Source organism: Ochotona curzoniae, unplaced genomic scaffold (assembly GCF_017591425.1).
Source record: "Ochotona curzoniae isolate NIBS_2020 unplaced genomic scaffold, NIBS_Ocur_1.0 contig_1482, whole genome shotgun sequence".
Classification (NCBI taxonomy): domain Eukaryota; kingdom Metazoa; phylum Chordata; class Mammalia; order Lagomorpha; family Ochotonidae; genus Ochotona; species Ochotona curzoniae.
In genome coordinates, this window is record NW_024465100.1 from 4,805,572 (window position 1) to 4,811,432 (window position 5,861).

Below are 5,861 nucleotides of genomic sequence, written 5' to 3' on the forward strand. Positions count from 1 at the left end.
GCTGACAGTTATCCTGAGACCACAAAGCAACTCACTGCTGGGAAATGGGGCCGAAACTGAACACACAGGACTGAGAAAATAACAGAAACCACGTACAAAAAGCACACTGTTTGAACCCTGGATCTTTGGAACTCAGATTTCCTTGTTCAGTTTAGTGATGCGAGTTAACCAGATTAACGGCTGAAACCAATTTAAGCCAGGGTCTCTGTATTGGTTACCGAAAGAATTCTATACAACCTACGGCCCACTCAATTTTCTTGCAGAAGTTCTAGCAGCAGTCTGAGAATCATTCTCTCAAGGATATCGATAACTTTCTTCCAGTTTCCTTGTTGCGAGCTGCCTTGGTAATTTCTCGTAATGTGCCTCCCAAACACCCACAAACCTTGCTTTCTCCTCACACTCGTGGAGGCTATGTTCATTTTATAGCTGCAGCTTGAGAACAGACGAAGTTCCTCATTGGAAATGGGCTAAAAGAATAATGTGAAGCAAAAGTAGGGAAATTAGGACCATGCTACACATTGTGTTAGTCATTGCACACAATGAGTTACTGGATCACCTAATGTACCTATTCCTAATGTTTCACCCTTCTCTTTTCCTAAAAGATGATACAGATGTTAGAGGAACTGCAAAGAGGGAGAGATGTTGCTGCAGAGCAGCCTGAAAGGAAATGCAAGCTGAAGATCCATCATAATCACTAAAACAATAAACAGGTGGAAGATATATATCTTTGCACCTTATATCTTTGCACCTTATATCTTTGCATGGCACTTCAAATTGTCACAGGTTACAAAAATTCCCCAAATATGGGTTCCAACAGCTTGTTACTTACTAACTATTGGGTTTTCAATATTGAAAAGTCATCCCTAACTACATTAAGATTAATAAGAATGCTTTTCTCCCAAAGGAAAACAATAGACATCAGAGAAGAAGCCCTATTCTCTCCAGGGGACTTGGTTTAGATCAGGGTAATCTACCCAAGAGGCTTGGCTGAGCACAGGATGCTGTAAGAACCCATAAGGAAAACCTGGTCAGTTTGGTTGACACAATCTGATGCATAAACATGTGGGTACTTAGAATTAGAGAATCAAGTCTAAACCAGAACAACAACAACAAAAACCCCTTGGTTTCTAAGACACTGGACCATGCGCCCAGCACATGCTGAATCAGCAGCATAATCTGGTAATGAACAAGCAAATCCAGTGGTTCCCAATCTTGATAATCAGCGTTTCTCAGAGTTACCCACGCATGGAAATCACCTGGAAGGCTTGTCAGAGCAGAGACGGCTTGGCACCTGACTCTGAGCTAACTCAAGAAGTCTGGAGTGAAGCCCAAAAGTTGCGTTTCCTAAAATACCCCAAGATGAGGAAGTTTTCTCTGGCCTGAGGATCACACTTTGAGTACAAGGTATTAAAATAACTCGAGGAGCTTTAAAAAAAACCACTGCTTTTGCAGCATGCCACATCATGTTCATTAGAATCTTTAAATGTGGAACAAAGACACCAGTCTTTAATGTTCTAAACAACTCCAGAGTGCAGACAAGTTAAGAACCACTGGTTTAAACTAAGAACAAAAATCATCATTCGAATGTTCTAAATAAATAGGTGGATTCAGAAAGTCAAACACAAATCCACTCTTTGTGTTGGTTTAAATATCTATAATTTACTAAGCATGAATTTTTGTGTATATGTATGTGGGCACAAATTAGCTTAATAAACCTCACAAAGATGGGAGTTAACAAACAAGAAAAATTATACTGAGAAGTCCATATTCCAGGGGTGATGACTCTGGAATATAAAGAGCTTTAAATATCCCTGCCTGCATCTACATAAGAGATAATGAGAAATAGCAGAAGGGATATGAGAAACAATTTTCATCAAATGTAAGCGGTCAGCACATACGCGGCGGCTGTAAACACTTCACAAGCTTCTAGCAAACTCAGCAGGCAGAGTCTGGAGGAGTGCTCCCTGCCCACCTTACACTGAGTCTGTGTCCGACGACGGACAGAGGCTTCTATCGCTTGACCCGATCTGAGGGTTGGCTAATCCTGCTGTCCAAACACATACTATTACATCTTGAGTAATCTTTTCACGTACCAGTTACAGGCTAGAATGTGCAAAAGAGAACAGAAAGTATACTGTAGTTTCCAGGATTTGTGTTTCTCCAGCTTTTTAAAAAAAAAGATATACCTGAACTTCACTAAGTTTCATCTGTACAAAGTGTACAATTAGTTGTCACGCACGTCTCACACACATATTTTCTTTTTAAGCCATCATCACAGTCAAGGTAACATTGCCTTCAATGACATAAATTTCCCTATTGTTCTTTTTAACTTACACCTGTTTCCATCCCAATCACATTCAAGATTTTTTTTCTGTTGCTCTGTATTGATTCAAAAAAATGGAACTATATCACATGTACTAATTTCTTTCTGCATAATTTCATTCCTTTTAACAATTTTGAGACTGATAATAATGCATGTACTCACAACTTGTCCCTTCACTTTCATAAATAATCCCTTATTCTGTGGATATAGCATATTATTCATTATTTATTCACCTGTTAATGAATAGTAAGGTTGTTTCCAGTTGGGGGCTATATTATAAACACGTGAAGTCTTTGTGCAGGCAAAAAAATGGCTGAAGTATGCAGCAAGTGTGTGTTCAGCTTTGTAAAAAACAACCACACAGCCTTCTACAAAGATTGTTTCATGTAACATTCCAGTATAGAAGAGTGCGATGGCTCTCTATGCCTTACGAAATATTTGTCATGGTCAAGCTATATTTTCGCCATCCTAATAATAACTCATCATATTTTAATTTTCATTTTAAGATTCAAATTAATTCAATTTAATTTTTCATTTCCAGTAAAATGAAAAGTAGAAAGCAGGCACTGACTCCTGAAAAAGTGGAGGTTAGTAAAGCATTTAATGCCAACTCCCTCTAGTGTGCAGGGCTGGTATATAAATGTAAAACAAAGCAAAACAAAAAACTACTAAGACCAATCTCTTCATAGGCTTAAATTTCCCTCCAATCCACTCCTTTGATGTTTGAAATGAGAATTTCAACTCGCTAATAAAATTAGCTTCATGCTGGCTTCTACAGAGCACTCCAACTCTATGATCTAAGAATACAGAACTCAGGGTAGCACATTTGGCTGTGTCTCCAGCATCCCACATGAATGCCAGTTCGAGAACTGGCTGCTACGCTTCCACTTCATCCAGCTCCTTGAAACGTACTCTGGAAAATCAGCAGAAGACGGCCCAAGTCTTTTACCTCTGCAATCCACATATGAAAGAGACACAGATGGAATTCCAGGCTCCTGGTTTCAGCCTGGTCCAGCCCCAGCCACAGTGGCTATTTGGACATTGAGCCAGTGGATGGGACATTTCTCTCTCTCTCTCTCTCTCTCTCTCTCTCTCTCTCTCTCTCTCTCTCTCTCTCTCTCTAACTCTACCTTAGAAAGAAATAAGTAAACCTTAAAAATAACCCTAGAATACATCCTTCAAAATTCTTTATATCCAGATTTTTTATTGCTTGGAAAGTACTTGAATCCAACAAATGCTTTTGTAGTACCAAGGGTATGGGAATATTAGGAACATTTGAAAACTGAAATCCCTACATCCTCCACTAAACGCCTATTATTCCAGTGAACATGAAGCAATTTTCTTCTCTTGGCACTAACAATAACATGAGTTTCTTCCCATGTGGCTTCCATGTCCCCTGTTTGATTTGCATGGAGGTTTCGACTGAAACCCCTGGAGACTCCAACTGGGATTCATGTTCTGAATCATTCAAAAATAAAGAAAAATAACTATCTACTCTCCCTACATCCAAAATGAAAAAAGATAAAAGGAGACCTTACTTTGCCTACATGGAAACATTCTCCTATCTATCTCAGAAATAGGAAAATTGCTGTCTTCAGCAGCCAGCCTGTCATGTGTAACTCCAGTGACCCCTGTCCCTAAGACAGAAATCAGGGAAAATCAAGGCAGGGAAACTGTGCTCCATGCTTTTTTTTTTTTTTTTTAATTTTGAGCCCTGAACAATCCTCACACACAAAAAAGCAAAGTTCAAAACTGACAGTGCAATTCAATTCCCAGGACCACAGACAGGTGAGTGTGTGGCCCACTGTGATGAGCAAGATGCACAACAAGGAGAACCATGGAGTATATTTCTCTCTCTCTCTCTCCTTTTCTCTATTTCTCCCTCTCTGCAACCCCAACTTTCAAATAAAAAAAAAATTTAAGTCTCACAGTTTCATATAAAAGACTTTATAAAAGACTTTATAAAAGTCTTTAAATCTGATAGTATCCCAGATCTGCAAAAGACCTTATAAAAATCAGCATAAGTTAAAAGTTCTGGGTAATGGCCTAGCACTTTGGCTCAGTAACTAAATTCTTACTTTGCAAGCACCATGATCCCTGTCAGTTCATGTCCCAACTGCTCCACTTCCCATCCAGCTCCCTGCTTGTGGCCTGGGAAAGCAGTCGAGGGTGACCCAAAGCCTTGAGACCCTGCACCTGCATGGGAGACCCAGAAGCAGCTCCTGGCTCCTGGCTTTGGATTGGCTCAGCTCTGGCTATTGTGGCCACCTGGGAAGTGAACCAGTAGACAGGAAATCTTTCTCTCCTTCTCTCTGTAAACCTGCCTTTCCAATAAAAATAAACAAAACTTAAAAAACAAAAAAGAGTCCTGGGTCAATAGGCTGAATATTGCACCTGCCGTGACAGTGAGCAATGCCCCGCTCGCAGTGTGCAGCTACAGTGGGAAACCTGTACCTCACTCGGAAACCCATATAGTTCTCGAGGGACAATCTGGAAGAATGCACTGGCTAACGCAGCATAATCTTGTATTTCGGGCATTTGAACTCACAATGGTTATTTTAAATAGTCGCTGCTGAGGGTAGACCCGTAAACAATAAAATATGCTGGAAGGATCATTTTGTATATCTGGTCAAGAGATATCACATTAGTGTATAGCAAAACATATGGTCATTTTTGCTATTTTGTTTATACATTTCTATTCCATTTTAATAAATATCTTTAGAGAATCCCTTACTCTGTCAAATATTTTCCTGAGTCCTTTCACATCACTGCCATAGAACAATATCACAGCTTACGTTTTAGCATTTCTGTTTTTATCAGTAATTACTAAGGTTCCAATTACTAAGATTCCATTTTTAGTGAAGCAAAATCCTGCTTGTGATGAGAAGTCCTGCACACACAGAGACACACAAATCTCTGAACACAACACAGTTTTTAAAACATACCTGTCACAGAAATATTAAATATTAATTCAAGATCCGAGCATGTAAGTCCACAAAGTAGATCTCATTTGTGGATGCAGAGTTCTGAATACAGCTTGAATGCAAATTCATTGCAAATGCATTGACTAAAATGTCTGTAATTCCAGGGTAACAAATCTAATACACAGCCTCTCAGAATTAGCGTGAGAGTTCAGGGGCTAATTACCCTCTAGCATAGGAAAGGGCGCACAGAGCCTGGACATCCAATTTCTTTCCACTAAAATATGCAGCCGTCGATGTCTAGAAGGTAAGGCACTGAGATTCCCCAGCTCTGTGATGAAGCTGAATATTGGCCAACAAATTATACATCTATTAAATTCTTTCAGATTATGATTCAGCAGGATATGAGCAGGGAGAAAGAGCAGCCATGCCAGCACACAGGCAGGAGACAAGGGGCTGTCAAGAATGTAACTCAGGCAGGACCCCGGGGAGTCTCTGATTTCCTTTCCTCCTCTGCTCTATTTTGCGTATGTAAGAGTGAGTTAATCAAATGTTTCCGTATTTATGAATAATCACGCTGTTGTAAAGTGTTTAAAAAAAAGACAAAAAGATAGACA